The following is a 21,548-nucleotide window of genomic DNA, read 5'->3' as shown; positions in this document are numbered from 1 at the left end:
GTTCTGACCCGGCATCATCCTCTCAGCAAGAAGCCCTTCTTCACCTCATGAAAAGCTAAAATCACCCAACACTATGATTTTGCACCAATAAACCAGCAGCACTTCCTTACAAGATACAAAATTCCAGCCTCCAACCTCTGGATCTCTGGGATGAGAGATCTATATATAGATATTTGTAGAGGTGTGAGTCAGCTCTGGGTTTTTTATTAGTGTATTCTCTCTGATAGTTCTTGATTCCACTTGGAGATCTCATTGATCTCTTACTCATCCTTGGGCGATTCTGAGAGGCAAGTGTCCCGGGAGAAGTTTCTGGAAGATTCCAAGATCATCCACTTAGCAAACTACTTCCGCCATTTGTATACTCTCATCCATCACACCCCATAGAAGGGCTTTTTGAAATGCATCGCACTTCCCGTGTGTACAAGGTGAGATTCATCGCACCCTGGCCATGGAGCAAGTGAGATGATCCAGTTTTGACCAGTTCTGAGTAGTTTCTCATGGAGAACTTCTGGGAGATGATGTAATCAGTTGACCTTGTTCTTTTAGGGGTTGGAAAGACACCTTTAGGGACTTAGGAGCCCTTGGTTTATGGACATTTATGCTTGGGGTTGCAGTGCCCAAAAATGTCTATAACACTAGTACTTCTCCAAGTGGTCCATTCCACAAGTTGATGACTCCAACAATTTGTGCTCCTGTGAAATATGTATGCCTAAACAATAGGTCTTACAACTTCATCAAGCTTCCTATGCCATTCGGTTACTTCTAAGTTCATGCTAATCTTTGGAATTTTGTGACCATGCTTGCGACTTTTCTACCAAGTAACCACCACCTACATTTGTTGTTTAAAAAAAAATTCTCCTCCTTTATGCATCACCCTTCACATATAAACACATGACTCAACCTTTTAGGCACTCATAACCTACTGAACCTTGATGACACATTGTATTTTAACTATTTCATAGTGCCAATATGTAAACTATCCTCATGATTTTCCTCACAACAACATTGGTCTCGTATACCCTGCTCTTGAACACCATCATTCTCCAAGGAGTTTCATCCTCGAAGATGTCGCCTTCTATATTTTCAACATTTTTATCTTTGCTTTGTGACATCTTTGATAAAAGCACATATTTTTCCAATTTCACATGTTTACTAGTTGCCTTTAATTTCGTAAATACCGCTTGAATTTGAATTTGATTTTTTCAACTGGGAACCAATATCTTCCATATTAAATTTATCAATATTTGTTACTCTACATTCATTTTCTTTTACAGAAATGTCATTATTAAATATTTCATCAACTTCCTACAATTGTTTGCCTATGGCACTGGTTTGAATATCTACTTGGCAGAGTTGTCTTGTCCATCGTCAGACATAATCTTCCTCTTTAAACCGAAAATACAAACTTCCTCATCCCCAGACTTGTATTTCTCGACATCATGCACCATTTGTAGGGATATCATGTTTTTCTTTTATCTTGTTGCTTCATGGCAACTATGCCTCGAATGCTTTAAGCCGTCAACTCAGACAACTATGCTTCTCCCATGCTGAAAACTAGTGACCACATTGAACTGGCAATAATAATTTTTAGTGCCTCTCCATTGCCTAATTCTTTTTCCATCATTCACGACTATTGCATTTACCAAAAATTCCTTGCACCTTCACCTTTCTTCACGACACTCGGCCTCGCATGGAAGAAAATCATTCTCCTCTATGCTACACAAATTCCTATAGATCAAGGCATTAGTCTCTCATCTCTACTAGCTAAAAGATCATCTCATTCTCCTTTTGCTCTGATATAAGTTGTTAGGGTCACAAAAAATTGAGAGAAGTGGTGATGTTGCTTGTTGGGATCCCACTAGTCATCAAGACCACTTTACCTAGAGTATTTCCACCTTTAAATATGTTATATTCCACATGGATACCATGGGAAAAACCATGGGTTCTCATAAACCTGGAGTCTGAAAACTGTTGATAACCAATATGTTATATTCCACATGAAAACCATGTGCAAAATCATGGGTTCTCATAAACATGAAGTTTGGAATTTTTTGGTAACTTGACCAAGTGGAGTTTACCCAAACCACCCTAATATTACTAATCCAAGGGATCCAAAATATGCTCAAAAATCAAAGTGCTCAAATTCTCCCAAAACCAATGCCAAATCGTAGATATCGTCATTTTAATTCCAACAATTCTTGAATCGCCTGAATCCATCATCATATGAGGAAGTTCTCGTGTTCTAAATTTTTTGGTAAATAATAAAAAAGTCAACTTATAGGGTTGATTGGGCAGTGCACGGATGCCGTGTTGAATTCCATACACTAACGTGGTGCTAATGTCAACAGGATGGCTATGCAGTATGGATCCAATCAAGATAGGACACGTGGCTCGGTCGTTCAGAGGCAATTGATGCAATTTGATTGGTTGGTGGTGATTTGGTTTGGTCCAATCATGGAGTGACACGTGGCCCAATCGCAGGGCGTCACGTGGCACTCTGAATGAGACCAAAATTTTGGTTATGGACCGGATGAGCCTCCACGAGGTTTGACCCTATGAACTCCAGCAACACAATCCACCATTCCATTGTTATGCCTCATTGTTTCTTGTTAATACAATGTCAGTGGATTGTTAAGAAATTGTTTCGGTTCTCTCGATGGGGGAGGACCAAGCTGGCAAGCATGCATGAACGGACCATCCCCAAGTCATATGGGTTATATGACCACAAATATCGGATCGGAGGTGTAGGCCTGTTGTACCTCACCCATACCCCAACCTGTGGTCTTATCATTTAATAAAACCATTGGCAGAAGGTTTGATAGGGGCGGGTGCATGCAAGCCTACCTACACCTAGCCCATTGTCATATAAAATTTCAAATGACCAGGAGTGGGGCTAATAGGGAGAATTTCCTATGGTTCACGCGCCATGGTCATATTTAATACCATGTATCAGACCAGAGGCAGAGAAATAGGTGCACGGAGGCCAACTAACCGTTCAACAATTTGCACTTGACACAATGGGGTTCGTGGGTTGAACCCACCACCTAAAATTGCAAAAATTTCACCTTGCAAGGTCGCCAGAAATGAATTTTGTTTCTAGTTTTGATAGAGGGATGAATTTTTAGAACAGTTAGCAAAGAAACGGAGAAATAGGCGTAACTTGGCCATCTTTCAGCCTTTTTGAGCCTAAGAAGAGCCTACACAGGGGTTTTTGGGTGTTCTGGGCATAATGGCAATGTTATTTTTGCAATTTAAGAATTTTATGTTGATGTAATTACACATTTGAGAATATATTGTAAAGGGATAACCTTGGAAGCTGGACCTCGAGATGTAGCCCAAGAGGGGTGATGTTATGAAACCAGCTCACAAAAAGATAGAAAAGATAGATCAACGCCTTAGAATTCAGCCTCTTCGAGGGGGCAACCTCCTTTACATTACACAAATGAATGATTCTTTGATGATTCAAATGACAAAACCTCCTTTCTATATATAGGAATCTAGGGAGTCATAATATAACCTAGCCGACCTAACAATAATAATATAAAGGCACAAAAATAACAATAGAGGGATTCTATGGGGCATAGTAATAACAATATGGGGACAATAGGGGCACAAAAATATTAATAAGGGATACAACTACAATAGTAATGGGGTAATCACTAGTATTATAGGGACCTAACATGCCCCTCTCCTTCAAAAAAGTGTTGTCCTCAATGCTTGAGTAGTTATGGATGCTTCTGTATAAAATTCTCATCCTCCCATGTGGAATCTTCAGCAGATAAGTTCTTCCACTTGATGAGATACTCCAAAATTGATCGATTTCGTAGCTTTTGAGTTCTTGTTTTTGTGACTGCTTGCGGTTCCAATATAATTTTTCCTTCCTCGTCAAGTTCTGGCAATATTGTTTGAACTGGGAGCTTTTCGCCTATAACCTTCTTTAAACATGAAACATGGAAAACTGGGTGCACTCGAGAAGCTACAGGAAGCTCCAATTTGTATGCCATGGTACCAATCTTTTGTAACATCTTATACGGACCATAATACTTTGGTGATAATTTATTATCCTTCGTAGCTTGCTTGAGGGACATTTGTTTATATGGTTGTAGCCGTAGGAATACCCAATCACCTACATCAAAACTTCTTTCGCTGCGATGTTGATCTGCCTGTTGTTTCATTCTATTCTGTGCCAACATGAGGTTATCCTTTAAGAGTTGGAGGACTTGTTTTTGATGCTCGATGTGATGTTCCACTGCTTGAACCTTAGAATTTTCTCTTAAATATGATGTGATGGATGGTGGCTGATATCTATAAAGTGCCATAAATGGGGTCATTTTTGTTGTTGTATGGAAGGAAGTGTTATACCACCATTCAGCCAAAGGCAACCATTTGGCCCATTGTGTCTGTTTATCGGATACAAAGCAACGAAGATATCCTTCCAAACATTTGTTTTCTATCTCAGTTTGCCCATCAAATTGAGGATAATAAGATGAACTATGAGCTGCCTAAGTACCGAGACAAGAAAATAATTTTGTCCAAAAATTTCCAGTGAAAATGGGATCTCTGTTACTTACAATAATCTTTGGGTTTCCATGTAGCTTTTGAATTTTTTCCATAAATGCAGTAGAAACTATACTAGCTTTAAATGGATGTGATAATGCACAAAAGTGTGCATACTTGGTAAGTCTGTCAACTACCACCATGATGACACTCTTTCCCTCAGACTTGGGTAAACCTATGATAAAATCGATTGAAACCTCCTCCCAACGTTGGCTTGGAATAGATAAAGGTTGTAATAGATCCAGGGTCTTAATTTTTTCAACTTTATTTCGTTGGCAAACCAAACATTCCGCCAGAAATTTTTGAATATCTGATTTAAGGTCATCCCAAAAAAATTCCTTCTTAACCCTGTGGTAAGTTTTTAAAAATTCTAAGTGCCCTCCTAAGGGAGAAGTGTGCAATTCCATAAGAATCTTTTGTTTGAGTTGGGAATTCTTACAAAGGTATAAGCGATCTTTGTACCATAACGAATCATTTTGCCAGCTAAATGTATCAGATGTACTGGAATCTTATTGTCACTTTCGAATAAGTGCCCACACTTCAGATAAAATGGGAATAGAATTGAAAAGAAGGAGATGTAGCTCACAGGTGTGGCCTGCACCTGGAGACTACACTCACAAAATAGAGATATCACTCTCGTACGCTCTATTATCATCAATGAAAATATTACATCATTAAATACAACTCTGGAAATCAGGAAGTTGCAACCACACTCCTAAACTCTAGGAACAAATCCTAAACTAAGGAGATACGTTACAACTATGTAACCATTTCTCCATTAATACAAAATAATATTAATTATTTTCAACTCCCCCCCTTAATGGAGAAAGGATTCTCCTGAACCCCTAACATCCCTCTAAACAATTCAAATTTCACTCGTGTAAGAGGCTTTGCAAAATATCAGCCATATTGTCACAAGTTTTACAATATTCAATAACAATTTCTTTTGGATGTACTTTCTCTCTGATAAAATGGAGCTGAGTGTCTATATGTTTGGTGTTTTTATGGAACACTGGATTGTGTGCCAACTTAATGGTGCTCTGGTTGTCGCTTTTGATGGAAGTAGAATTCTTTTGTTCTCTTCCTGCATCATTAAGAAGCCTTCTCAACCAGATCGCTTCACACATCACTGCACACAATGCTTGATACTCAGCTTCACATGATGACAAGGCTACAGTACTTTGCTTCTTACTGCTCCATGCTATGACCCCGGATCCTATGTTGAATGCGTAACCTGTGATGGACCTCCGATCATCCAAGTTACCTGCCCAGTCTGAGTCTGAAAAACCTGCTAGAGTAACATCAGATGCGTCAGTGTATAAAATACCATAATTAACAGTACCACAAAGATACCTCAACACGCTTTTTGCTGCTACCCAGTGACTTTCAAGTGGTTTCGACATGAATTGGCTCAACACACTAACAGAGTATGCCAAGTCAGGTCTGGTTGTTGTAAGATATATCAAGCTGCCAACCAGTTGTTTGTACATTGTAGCATCAACCTCTTTAGTGCCATCATCACTGCTCAACTTCATATTCTTCTGCAAAGGTGTCGCTGCTGATCTACACTGATCCATACCAAACTTTTCCAACAGATTTCTGGCATACTTCCCTTGCGTAAGAAAAGTTTGCCCAGTATCTCTGCAAACTTCTAGTCCCAGACAGTAATGAAGGCTTCCGAGATATTTCATCTCAAAAACTTGTGCCATAAGCCTTTTGATTCCTCTGATTAAATCATATGCATCTCCTGTTATAATCATGTCATCCACATACAAAGAAATCAAAATAATTTGCCCCCGATTATTTTACTTGGTATACAAATTTGGGTCATTTAAACTTCTATGAAAGCCATGCTCTAAAAAGAAAGAATCAACCTTTTCGTACCAAGACCTGGGTGCTTGCTTTAAACCATATAAAGCCTTTTTCAATCTGCAAACAAGATGTTCCTGCCCCTGCTTTACAAATCCTTCTGGCTATACTAAGTAAATTTCGTCTTTTAAATCACCATTTAAAAATACAGATTTAACATCAAGCTAGTGTAATTCCCAATTACATTTAGTAGCTAAAGCAATAAACATTCTAATTGTATTTAACTTTGCTACAGGTGCAAAAGTATCATCAAAATCTATACCTTCCTGCTGTGAATATCCTTTTGCAACCAGCCTAGCTTTTAATTTCTCTATACTTCCGTCTGCATTCATTTTTGGTTTAAATAGCCATTTACATCCTATGGGTGTTTTATTCTTAGGCAGCTCAACTAAATCCCAAGTATCATTTCTAAGAATTGATTCCATCTCTTCATTCATTGCAGCCCTCCACTCCTTAAATTGACTAGCTTCTTTGTAATTAGTGGGCTCTACAATGTTCAAAACCTTTGACATCAAAGCATAGTCTCTCAATTTTAATGGCTTTTGAGTCTTCCTACCTGATCTCCTTGGTAGGGGACTTACCTCAAATTTGTTTTCTTCTGCTATAACTGGGCTTGCATTATCACCTTCTTGTTGTTCTTCTTTTTGCTACTGCTCTCTTTCATCCTCGCTGCTTTCCTCCAACAACAATGGAATGTGCCAATCATCACCAATGTCATCTTTCCCTTCCTGTACCTGTTCATGAAACACTACATCCCTTCTTGCAAATGTCTTACGAGACTCAGGATTGAATAATTTATATGCTTTAAATTCTGTGCCATAACCAACAAAGATGCATCTAACTGCTTTAGGGTCTAATTTCTTCCTATCAGCTTTGGGTATATGGGCAAATACTTTTGACCCAAATACTCTTAGATGGTTTACTGCTGGTTTAAATCCATATAGAGCTTCAAAAGGGGTTTTGAAGCCAAGATCCCTGGTAGGACTTCTGTTCTTTAAATATACAGCAATGTTAATAGCCTCTGCCCAAAAACTATTAGATAGACCCTTACCTTGTAACATGCTCCTTGCACACTCCACCAAGGTTCTGTTTTTGCACTCTGCAACTCCATTCTACTGTGGTGTGTGTGGCACTGTATACTGCTGAACAATCCCATGAGATTTGCAGAATTTCATGAATTCCCTTAGCTTGTATTCTCCCCTTTGATCAGATCGGAGAATTTTTATACTCTTACCAAACTGTTTTTCCACCAAGGTTTTAAATTCTATAAAGCACTGGAAAGTCTGACTTTTCTTATTCAAAAAATAAACCCATGAATATCTAGTGCAGTCATCAGTAAATAACAAAAAATAATATGCTCCTCCTAGTGACTTTGTCTGCATAGGTCTGAATACATCAGCGTGCACTAGTTCTAAAATATCTGTTTCCTTCCTCCTATCATGCACAAGAAACTGTTCTCTATGAATTTGTCCTAAGGCACAACCATCACAATTTAACTGAATATTACGAAAGATATGGAGCCCCTCAACCATACCTTTCTTCTGCAATAACATGAGGTCCTGCAAATTCAAGTGACCGAACCTCTAATGCCAGAGTTGTTCGGTTGTCGATCCTCCTGCAACCATGGCTTGCTTTGGTATACTTTTTGCATCCAGTCTATATAGGCTTCCAACTCGCATGCCTGTTGCAACTATTTCATTCCTGCAATCCTTTATCACACAATGAGTCTTGAAGAACTCGACTTGCATATCTTGATCAGCCATCATGGATACAAATATCAGATTTTTCTTAATTCCAGGTACATATAAAACATTTTTAAGGTGACTAATTTTTCCATTTGGTAACTTGACTGAAATCACCCCATAACCTTTAATCTCGTATCCACTATCATCTCCTAGGTATATTTTTTATCCATTTATACTTTCTTCAAGACTATCAAAAAATTCCTTTTTACCTGTCATGTGAGAGGATGCTCTGGAATCGACATACCAAATATCGTCCTCATTAGATGCTGAAAGGGCACAGTCGACTGTGAACAGTCGAAATTCATGACTGAAGTCTTTATCTTCTTCTTCAACAAAGTATCCTCTGTGCTTTCCATTTGCCTGCTTCCTCTTTGCATCATTAGCCTACTTCTTATAACATTCACTCTGTATATTACCTTTCTTTCCACAATAATAACATTTCTTTTCAGAATGATTTTCAAGCATACCTTTATGTGAATGTGAATTCTTATGTGATGTTCCTCCTTTCTGCTTTGATTGTTGTTGTGACTGCTTTCCTTTGAATGATTGTCGTTTCGCCATCAGCGCAAGATCATCATTCTGGGGGTTCAGGTTCTGTCACCGCTCCTCCTCTTGCAGCAAGATCCCTGTCAGATCTTCAAATGTGGGCGCTTTCTCCCTTGCCGCCAATCCAGTAACAAACATTTGAAATTCATCACGCATCCCGCTCAGTGTGATTGAGACGAGATCAGAGTCAGACATTGTCTCTCCGATGGCCCCCAATCCATCTTTCACATCTTTAATTCGCGCAACAAATGCAGTAGCAGTCTCCCTTTCGTCCATCCTCATTGAAAATAGCTTTCTTTTAAGCGCCATAATTTGACTGGTGTTCTGGGTCTGATACAGGCTTTTGATGGTCGTCCAGATCTCCGCGAACGTTTTACAGTCTCTGATGTGGGGGATAACACTGTCCTTCACGGATATCTTCAACAAGACTTTGGCCTTGTTCTCTCATTTTTCCCAATCTTGCTCCTGTGGCCCTGCGTTCGGCTTCTGCTCATCGCCTATAACTATGGACAAAGCATTCGCACCCTTAAGCAAGGTCTGGATCTTAAACTTCCAATTCGTGAAGTTAGATCCATCAAGTTTACCAGACTCAATGAAGGTAAGATTCCATCATATTACTCATTCTGATCAGATCTACAAAATGAATCTACCCAACAACAAAAAATGATACCTGTCAGATCGATCTGTCACCTCTACCACCAATCTACAGTGTCTGGCAATCCCGCTCTGATGAGAAAATTCAACGTTTTCAATACAACCAAAGAATTGATCTGATCAAAATTGATCCGATCTGCCTCTCCCGGATAGATCTACAACTTCACCGATCTGCACCCCTCGCAAATCGCCAAACGAAGATGAGGCTTCCCGCAGATCCCCTTGAAGGTGAGTTGGCGCTCTCCTGAGCGAAAATCCCGTGCCAAGATAAAATCGGTGCGAGTTAAAATGTCTGGCGTGATTTCCCCCTTAAATTCCGCGCCAATCCAGTATTCTGGCATGGTGGCGCGCTTAATAACTGAACAGACGCGCCAATCTAGAATTATGGCGCGCTCCCGAGCCAGAAACCCGCGCCAACCCCCTTCTACTCAGGAAAAAAAAATTCCGAGTCCGAGCCAGGTGTTCTGCAGTCCACCTGCTCAATTGAGCACAAAGCTCTTGTGTACACGCGGCCACAGAGGCACTTCAAGCCACACAGGCAATTCTACCACACAGGCAAGCTAGCTACAAAGGCACTTCAGCCATAAAGGTGATAAGAGATCAAGCTCACCCAATCTGAGCTCTGATACCAAGATAAAATGCAAACAGAATTGAAAAGAAGCAGATGTAGCTCACAGGTGTGGCCTGCACCTGGAGACTACACTCACAAAAGAGAGAGATCACTCATTTATCATCAATGAAAATATTACATCATTAAATACAACTCTGGAAATCAGGTTGTCGCAACCACACTCCTAAACTCTAGGAACAAATCCTAAAATAAGGAGATACGTTACAACTATGTAACCATTTCTTCATTAATACAAAATAATATTCATCATTCTTCCATTCCTCCCTTGCTTTGTTTATCCAATCTAGTTGGATAATAGAAATGGTGCACAACAATGCTTCCACATCCTCATCCTTTCTTGAGAGTGCATCTGCCACAACATTTTGCTTCCCCTTTTTGTAGATGATTTCAAAGTCATAACCCAACATCTTTATGACCCACTTTTGTTGCTCTTCAGAGGATAATCTTTGTTCTAAAAACTATTTAAGGCTATCATGATCCGTTTTTACCTTGAAGTGTCTTCCCATTAGGTAGGGTCGCCATTTCTTAAGTGCATGTAGTATTGCCAACATTTCCATCTCATAAATAGCTTTGTGTAAAAACTTTCCTTTGATTGGATGACTTTCAAAAAAATTTGGGTCTTTCATCTTTCATTAAAATAACACCAATTCCATTTCTTGAAGCATCACATTCCACAATAAAGGTTTTTGTGAATTCCAGTGTAGCTAAGACTGGTGCTTGGCACATTGCCTCTTTAAGATGTTTGAAGGCCTTTGAAGGATATCTCGATCCGGTTTGGTGAGACCTCTGCCATCGGGGAAGCAGCTATCATGGCTCGCACTATTTTGGTTGGACATGTTCGTGGCAGGGCATATTCGGCCACATGTCTCACACTATGGGTTAAGGAAATCTGGGGAGGCATCCTTCATGAATTACCAGAGGTACAAGTCTTGCCTAGAGGCTGGTTTGCCCTCCATTTTGCAAAAGAGGCCTACACAGATTTAGTACTTGGCAGATACTGGCACATTGAGATGGCACCAGTGCTGCTAAAAAGATGGAGTCCACTATTCGATCCTGAAAGAGAACAAATTGGTGCTGGCCCATTATGGGTTCGCCTGCCAGGACTCCCTCTTCAGTACTGGTGTGAGGAGGTTTTCATTCGTATAGGGAATGCACTGGGGACATATCTTGATCATGATAGAACCTTCGTGGAATCAAGGAACAGAATGCTCGCTCGCATCCTTATTCATTTGGATACTCGCGAGGGGCTGGAGGAGAAAATCACCCTGCATTGGGGAAACTATACCAGGGTTCAGATTCTGAATTATGAGGGGGTACCTTTTCGATGTTGACGATGCCACAAGGTTGGGCACTTATTCAAGGATTGCCCCCTCAAACAGAAGGCAGAAGATACCCCCAAAGCATCCACTGTGCCCACTAGGATTGTGCTACAGGCCAATCAGCACTCTTCTGCACCTGGTCTTTCACCCACGATCAATATATCTCAGAAGGCAGTGGTTGCGGCTCACCCCTCGCCGCCAGTCACCAGATCACGATCGGCAGCAGAAGCCGCCATCGCTTCGAGTACATCTCTCACCTCTCCTTTCTCTTGTATTAATCTCTATTCCTCCATGTATGATCTGGCTATATCTGTTGCACAATGCACTTTTCCTTCCTCTCCTGTCATTGCTCCATCTGCCCCCTCCTGCATTCTCTTTCCTTGCCCTCCACTTCTACTTCTTCACCACGAGGGTCAAAGCCTCATCACTATAACCTTCGTCCTCGCATTATAACCTGGGATTCCCCTCTGCATATTGCTGGTTTGGGTCTTGCCATCCCTGGACCTACCCCCTTGACATCTAGGGGTAGGAAATCTGATCTATCCAAGGCTATCCGACGTGCTGGAGCTGAAGTCACCTCTGGCCGTCAATTTACACTTGACGGGGTTCTTAGAGCAGCGAACACCCCTGCCAGCATTCCACCATGAAATGCCTTTCTTTTAACTGCAGAGGCATGGCTAGTGCTTCAAAGAAACTAGCCCTACGTACACTTTTTGAGATTATCCCTATCGACATCATACTGCTTCAAGAGACCTTTGGCCTGGCTGACCTCATCTCCGGCTCCTTATCCTCTATGTGCCCGGGGTGGATATTTTCGGCCATTGACTCCACAGGGCGTTCTGGAGGCCTTGCTATTGGGTACAACCCCACATCCCTCAGCGTAATTTCCTCCTGGGGTGGTCGGGGGTATATGGGTATGGACCTCTTTTCGGCAGAACTGGGGACCAACCTTACGGTTATAAACATCTATGGACCATGTCAGCAAAGGGAGCGGTTCTGGAAACATCTTCTTGGACTCACTATTTATCTGAGGAGAACATTATCATTGGAGGCGATCTCAATTTTTCTCTGGGCTATGGCGAATCCTGGGGTTCTATGGCTCAGGTCGACTCGATCATAGGTTATATGACTGATCTACTGGAAATGCATAATCTGATTGATGTCCCTATGAACAAACCACTACCCACTTGGCGGAATAGAAGGGTGGGTGAGGCTGCCCTCGCACGTAGACTTAACAGATTTATCATGAAAGGTTCCCTTATTCAGCAGCTGCATCATTACAAGCAATGGGTGGGAGCTGGCGGCATATCGGACCACTCACCTATATACCTGGAGATCGCGGGACCTATACAAAAACCGAAAGCCCCCTTCAAATTTAATCACGTATGGCTTCAGGACCCATCTTATATTCGGATAGTCTCGGACTTTTGGGCTGTAAATCCGATTGACAGATCAAACACCTTAGCAAAGGGGTTTTGCTCCAATCTAAACCAGCTAAAGCACCTATCTATCAACTGGGCCAAAGAGAAGCATCAGAAGGAAACATCGGCTCTTCTACACATCGAATCTGAGCTCTACTCTCTAATGGATGAAAGAGGTTTGGGTTTTGTCTCTGCTGAAGATAAATCGCACCTGGTGGAGCTTGAAAGACAGAGGACACAGATATTGAAGGACAGAGAGGAATCTAAACGTCTTCGAAGCAAAGCTATATGGTTAAAGGTTGGGGATGACAACACCCGGTTCTTTCACAATTTTGCACAGGCAAGGAAAGCCGCTAATACTATATGGAGCATGTCAAACCCTGAAGGTGGTGTGGCTGATACATTTAACAAGCTCTCGCACCTGGGAACAACACACTTCAGGAATCTCTATAAAAATCCTCCAGGCTCGAATCTAGCTGGCATTATAAATATTGCTGGTCATTTTCCCAGGTTTGTAAATGAGGATGAAGCAGAGGCTCTATTTGATCCTGTGACACCTGGGGAGCTTGAAGGCACTTTGAAATGGTTCAAAACGGATAAAAGCCCAGGACCAGATGGTTGGACCATTGAATTCTACCTTGCTTTCTATGATCTGCACAGCCAGGATCTGCTAAGAGTAGTGGAGGAATGTCATATATCTGGAACAATGTATAATGCCATCAACTCGACATTCATAGCTCTCATACCCAAGGCGGACTCCCCATCCTCCTTTGATGATTACAGACCCATCTCACTCTGCAATTGTCTCTATAAGATCATCTCCAAGATCATTGTCAATCGTCTTCGCCCTACCCTGTCTCGCCATATTGCTCCACAACAATTTTCTTTCCTTGAACACCGACAGATCCATGAAGTTATTGGCTCGGCTCAGGAAGCCTTTCATACCATCTGGACCAGACACCAAAAGGCCATCACCCTAAAGATTGACCTGGAAAAGGCTTTTGACCGAGTCAGCTGGCTATATATTAAAATGCTCCTTATCCATTTGGGGTTCCCCCTCAACTTCATCACATGGATCATGGCCTGTATAACCACTCCATCATTCAGTGTGCTCATTAACGGATCTGCATCTCATTTTTTCCATTCTGAAAGAGGTCTTAGACAAGGCTGCCCCCTGTCTCCTCTTCTATTCCTGATTGTCATGGATGGTCTCAGCCGATTGATCGCATCAGCTAAGAGGGAAGGTGTTCTTGGTGGTCTCAAGATATCAGATGACTGTTATCTCACCCAGCTTTTGTTTTTGGATGATGTCATTATTTTTCCTGATGGAAATATCAGGGACTCCCGCTCTTTCTCAAAGATCCCAACTCTCTTCTCATCTGCCACCGGTATGTTAGCAAACCACTCAAAATCTTCCATCATCTTCACCCGCACTTCCATTCATGAGTCCCAATATGCACACCGTCTGTTTCCTTATGGCATCAATCCTCTAGATCGGGGGCTAAAATATCTGGGATTCTGGATCAAGCCTGTCAATCAGAAGATAGCTGATTGGACCTGGCTCGCATCAAAACTGGAGAAGAGGCTAAACATCTGGAGTCACCGATATTTATCTACAGCAGGTAGACTTGTATTGGTAAAATCAGTCCTTGAGGCCACACCTGTTTATTGGATGGTACTTGCCTAGATACCAAGAAACATCTTGGACAGACTTCACCAAATCTGCAACAGATTTCTATGGAATGGGAACCAAGACAAGAGGATATTTGCCTGGGTGGCCTAGAATAGGATAGCTCTGCCTAAGAAATGGGGAGGCTGGGGCTTAAAAGACCTGCCTCTTTTCGCACAGGCACTGGCTGCTAAAATGGGGTGGACTCTGCTCACGGGACATAACCTTTGGACCATCATATCATATTATAAATACGTTTGGCCTATGAATATCATGGAATGGATTAGACTCCCAAACTGGCCAAAAGTTGGCATCTCATCTGTCTGGAAGGCACTTCTTCATTCACTGCCTCTCATCAGGGACAATCTGATTTAGAGAATAAATAATGGACAGTTGACTCGTACTGGCATCGATCCTTGGATTGGGAGCGGTGGAAGACATCGGTTATCTAGGAACCTTATACAGCATTTACACTCCCAATATATTAAGGTCATAGCCAACATTACGGATCCTCTCAATACAACCATACTTACTCAACGATGGAAATCCGCTCAACAAATCAACCTGCCTCAATGTTGGCACCGTGAATGGAATGATTATGTAACAACTCTTCACGAATCACACATCAAGATAAAGGAGGGATCGGATGAGCTCGTTTGGCATCAATCGGACAGCGGAATGTATACTCCAAAATTGGGCTATCAAGTGCTGATCTCACACAAAGTTCCAGACTTGATAACATTCTGGTGGAAGGCTATCTGGAAACCCACAGCAACACCTCAGTCCAAGTTATTCTTCTGGTGTATATTAAAAAACAAAGTCCCCACAGGGGAGAATCTCATGCACCATGCCATCCACGGGCCGACCTGGTGCACGCTGTGTAAAAACACTGCTGAGACAACAACTCATCTCTTTCTAAAGTGCACTGCCCTGACGGAGCTGTGGCAAAACATATCAACTGCGATTCATTTCACGGGTACCTGAGAGGGTGACAAACTGAACGGAGCCTGGGAAGTATGGTACCATCGACACAAGGGATCTAAATTACAGAGCCTCCCGCTTATCATCAGCTGGCAACTATGGTTTGCACGAAACCAAACAATTTTTGAGAATAAACCTGTATGCTGGCCGCACACTTATGCACAGATCATATCGGCCTTCAATGATATGCCAGAGCCACCCCAACCTCGAGCCCGAAGGCCCCACGACCCTCCAACCATAGATAAAAATACCCCATGGGCTTTTTTCGATGGTGCAACCCAACAGCAGGGATGCGGAGGCAGTTTTATCCTCTACATGAGTGAACAGCACTATTACAAAGTCCATATGGGCTTGGGGATTGGCTCAAACAATTTCACTGAGCTCATTACACTTCGTCACCTCATGCATTTCTCATTGGGTCATAATTGCATAAACATTCATATATATGGCGATTCAAAGATCATCGTAGACTGGTTCAATAATAAAATTGCTTGCCACAATCACACACTCAGCAATATATTGGATGAGGTAAACATTATGAAGGCACATTTTATTGATATCACTTGTAATCATATTTACATTGAACACAACAGCAGTTCCGACGAACTATCCAAGGCAGCCACGTCACTACCCTGAGGAGAGTGGTTGATCCAAGAGCAGCGAGGGTCAAATGCTTTCCAATATTATCATCGGCCATACATAAACCCTCAATACCACAGGGCGGATAGCCCATGAACTGAATATCTGAAAATATTTTGAAAGTTAATGTACAGTTTTCTTATTTTGATTATCGGACAGAAAGAATATAAAATGGCCCTGCGTGGAGATATGTATATGAAACAGAAGGACCTTAAAAGAACATCCTGTGTGATGATTCGTGCAATTATGTTGATATATCTGATATTTATTTTGATGAGCCATCACACTGATAGACTCTAGCATATGCATTGCGATGCATCTACAATATGTAATTTTTCAAAAGTATAATGAAAAGTTACAATTTTTCCAGGGGAATAGATATATATATATATATATATATATATATATATATATATATATATATATATATATATATATATATATATATATATATATATATATATATCAATTTTGTTAAAATTTGATTGAGATTATTAGAATCACAAAGTTGAATTATAAAATTTGCATAATTTCAATGCTTTAGTTATTTTGCAAGAAGTTCGAATCCATTTTATATATTTAAAAAAATATTTTAAATAATAAAATTACCATGATCTCATAAAAAATTGCATCATGAAATTTTGCTAATAAAAACTAAAATATAGAAAAAATAGATTGTACCATTTATTTTAATGATTATTATTATTTTTGAGCTAAGACTTTTGTTCCATAATATTATTAATAACATCTTCCGAAGAAAATCACATAAAAAATATTCTTATCGACCTATCATATATTCTTTTTTAATTTGATCATTTTAATGACCCTTTTAATTTAATTTTAATTTTAAATAAGATTTTTAGGGTTATAAAGGGCTAAATAACTTTATTATTTTATTATAACCTCTTATAATATTTTTATAAAAATAATGAAAAAGAAAAAGTATTTAATTGACTAATGGCTAGTTAGCAACTCTGTGCATCTATTTATTTCATTGCCCGGATCTAGTACCTCATCTCATCCTGAAGATGAACCACACTATATGGTTTGAAACATGTCGATAAGAATATTTTTTATATGATCTTCTCCAGAAGATTTTATCAATAAGATTATTATTATTATTATTATTATTATTATTATTATTATTATTATTATTATTATTATTATTATTATTATTATTTGTATAAGGAATTTTCATTTGGGTTGGATTGTACTTGCTTGACATGGGGTCGATTTGAGTACTACTGCTATAATCTTTAGGTCAACCCATAAACACACCAATCATACTATACTACTAGAAATATTAAAATATATATATAAATATATATATATTAAATGAAAATTTAATATTAAAATTTATTAAAAAATAAATATTATTTTTGTTTTTCTCATTCATAAAATTATAATACAAAATACTAAGAAAAATAATCAATTATAATCTTTACATGTTAGGGTCACACTAAGAGAAGTGGTGGTTTCTAAAGACATCGTTGTTGGGATCCCACTCATCACCATGACCAATTTACTTGGAGTTTTCCACCTTTAGATAGGTTATATTCTACATGAATACTATGGGAAAAGCCATGGGTTCTCATAAACCTAGAGCCTAAAAATAACTGGTAACTTGATCAAGTCAAGTTTACTCGAACCACCCTAACAATCCCTCCCTAAACTTGACTCAAGGAGATTAACCTAGTCCCAATCATTCTTCAGCCATCTCACTTAAGATCTCACATTCCCCCCCTCATGTTAGAATACCAATGCACCTACCACCCTAGTACTTCTCCAAGTGGTCCATTTCACAAGTTGATGACTCCAACAATTTGTGCTCCTGTGAAATATGTACGCCTAAACAATAGGTCTTACAACTTCATCAAGCTTCCTATTCCATTAGGTTACTTCTAAGATCATGCTAATCTTTGGAATTTTGTGACCATGCTTGCGACTTTTCTACCAAGTAACCACCACCTGCATTTGTTGTTTAAAAAAAAAAATCCTCCTCCTTTATGAATCACCCTTCACATATAAACACATGACTCAACCTCTTAGGCACCCATAACCAACTGAACCTTGATGACACATTGTATTTTAACTATTTCATAGTGCCAATATGTAAACTATCCTCATGATTTTCCTCACCACAACATTGGTCTCGTATACCCTGCTCTTGAACACCATCATTCTCCAAGGAGTTTCATCCTCGAAGACGTCGCCTTCTATATTTTCAACATTTTTATTTTTTCTTTGTGACATATTTGATAAAAGCACATATTTTTCCAATTTCACATGTTTACTAGTTGCCTTTAATTTCGTAAATACCACTTGAATTTGTATTTGATTTTTTCAAATGGGAACCAATATCTTCCATATTAAACTTCTCAATATTTGTTACTCTACATTTGTTTTCTTTTACAGAAATGTCATTATTAAATATTTCATCAACTTCCTACAATTGTTTGCCTATAGCCTGGTCTAAATATCTACTTGGCAGAGTTGTCTTGTTCATCGTCATACATAATCTTCCTCTTTAAACCGAAAATATAGACTTCCTCATCCTCAGACTTGTATTTCTCGACATCATGCACCATTTGTAGGGATATCATGTTTTTATTTTATCTTGTTGCTTCGTGGCAACTATGCCTCGAACGCTTTAAGCCGTCAACTCAGACAACTATGATTCTCCCATGCTGAAAACTAGTGACCACATTGAACTGGAAATAATAATTTTTAGTGCCTCTCCATTGCCTAATTCTTTTGCCATCATTCACGACTATTGCATTTACCAAAAATTCCTTGCACCTTCACCTTTATTCACGACATTCGGCCTCGCATGGAAGAAAATTATTCTCCTCTATGCTACACAAATTCCTACAGGTCAAGGCATTAGTCTCTCATCTCTACTAGCTAAAAGATCATCTCATTCTCCTTTTGCTCTGATATAAGTTGTTAGGGTCACAAAAAATCGAGAGAAGTGGTGATGTCGCTTGTTGGGATCCCACTGGTCACCAAGACCACTTTACCTAGAGTATTTCCACCTTTAAATATGTTATATTCCACATGGATACCATGGGAAAAACCATGGGTTCTCATAAACCTGGAGTTTGAAAACTGTTGATAACCAATATGCTATATTCCACATGAAAACCATGCGCAAAATCATGGGTTCTCATAAACATGAAGTTTGGAATTTTTTGGTAACTTGACCAAGTGGAGTTTACCCAAACCACCCTAATATTATTGATCCAAGGGATCCAAAATATACTCAAAAATCAAAGTGCTCAAATTCTCCCAAAACCACTGCCAAATTGTAGATATCGTCATTTTAATTCCAACAATGCTTGAATCGCCTGAATCCATCATCATATGAGGAATTTCTCGCGCTCTAAATTTTTTGGTAAATAATAAAAAAGTCAACTTATAGGGTTGATTAGGCAGTGTACAAATGCCGTGTTGAATTCCATACACTGACGTGGTGCTAATGTCAATAGGATGGCTATGTAGTATGGAGCCAATCAAGATAGGACACGTGGCTCGGTCGTTCAGAGGCAATTGATGAAATTTGATTGGTTGGTTGTGATTTGGTTTGGTCCAATCATGGAGTGACACGTGGCCCAATCGCAGGGTGTCACATGGCACTCTTAATGAGACCAAAATTTTGGTTATGGACCAGATGAGCCTCCACGGGGTTTGACCCTATGATCTCCGGCAACACAATCCACCGTTCCAGTGTTATGCTGCATTGTTTCTTGTTAATACAATGTCAGTCGATTGTTAAGAAATTGTTTTGGTTCTCTCGATGGGGGAGGACCAAGCTGGCAAGCATGCATGAATGGACCATCCCCAAGTCATATGTGTTATATGACCGCAGATATCGGATGGGAGGTGTAGGGCATGTTGTACTTCACCCATACACCAACCCATGGTCTTATCATTTAATATAACCATTGGCAGAAGGTTCAACAGGGGCGGGTGCATGGAAGCCTACCTACACCTAGCCCATTGTCATATAAAATTTCAAATGACCAGGAGTGGGGCTAATAGGGAGAATTTCCTATGGTTCACGCCCCATGGTCATATTTAATACCATGTGTCAGACCAGAGGCGGAGAAATAGGTGCATGGAGGCCAACTAACCGTTCAAATTTGCACCTGACACGATGGGGTTCGTGGGTTGAACCCACCACCTAAAATTGCGAAAATTTCACCTTGCAAGGTTGCCAGAAATGAATTTTGTTTCCAGTTTTGATAGAGGGATGAATTTGTAGAGCAGTTAGCAAAGAAACAGAGAAAGAGGCGTAACTTGGCCATTCTTCAGCCTTTTTGAGCCTAAGAAGAGTCTACACAGGGGTTTTTGGGTGTTCTGGGCGTAATGGCAATGTTATTTTTGCAATTTAAGAATTGTATGTTAATGTAATTACACATTTGAGAATATATTGTAATGGGATAACCTTGGAAGCTTGACCTGGAGATGTAGCCCAAGAGGGGTGATGTTATGAAACCAGCTCACAAAAAGATAGAAAAGATAGATCAACGCCTTAGAATTCAGCCTCTTCGAGGGGGCAACCTCCTTTACATTACACAAATGAATGATTCTTTGATGATTCAAATGACAAAACCTCCTTTCTATATATAGGAGTCTAGGGAGTCACAATATAACCTAGTTGACCTAACAATAATAATATAAAGGCACAAAAATAATAATAGATGGATTCTATGGGGCATAGTAATAACAATATGGGGACAATAGGGGCACAGAAATATTAATAAGGGATACAACTACAATAGTAATGGGATAATCACTAGTATTATAGGGACCTAACATGCCCCTCTCCTTCAAAAAAGTGTTGTCCTCAAGGCTTGAGTAGTTCTGGATGCTTCTGTATAAAATTCTCATCCTCCCATGTGGAATCTTCAGCAGATAAGTTCTTCCACTTGATGAGATACTCCGAAATTGATCGATTTCGTAGCTTTCGAGTTCTTGTTTTTGTGACTACTTCCGGTTCCAATATAATTTTTCCTTCCTCATCAAGTTCTGGAAATATTGTTTGAATTGGGAGCTTTTCACCTATAACCTTCTTTAAACATGAAACATGGAAAACTAGGTGCACTCGAGAAGCTATAGGAAGCTCCAATTTGTATGCCATGGTACCAATCTTTTGCAACATCTTGTATGGACCATAATACTTTGGTGATAATTTATTATCCTTCGTAGCTTTCTTGAGGGACATTTGTTTATATGGTTGTAGCCGTAGGAATACCCAATCACCTACATCAAAACTTCTTTCGCTGCGATGTTGATCTGCCAGTTGTTTCATTCTATTCTGTGCCAACGCGAGGTTATCCTTTAAGAGTTGGAGGACTTGTTGTTGATGCTCGATGTGATGTTCCACTGCTTGAACCTTAGAATTTTCTCTTAAATATGATGTGATGGATGATGGCTGATATCCATAAAGTGCCATAAATGGGGTCATTTTTGTTGCTGTATGGAAGGAAGTGTTATACCACCATTCAGCCAGAG

This window comes from Pinus tabuliformis, chromosome 4_1, assembly GCF_031772625.1.
Source record: "Pinus tabuliformis cultivar Carrire ecotype Pingquan chromosome 4_1, CPIR1, whole genome shotgun sequence".
NCBI classification, from domain to species: Eukaryota; Viridiplantae; Streptophyta; class Pinopsida; order Pinales; family Pinaceae; genus Pinus; species Pinus tabuliformis.
This window is presented reverse-complemented; position numbering follows the sequence as displayed.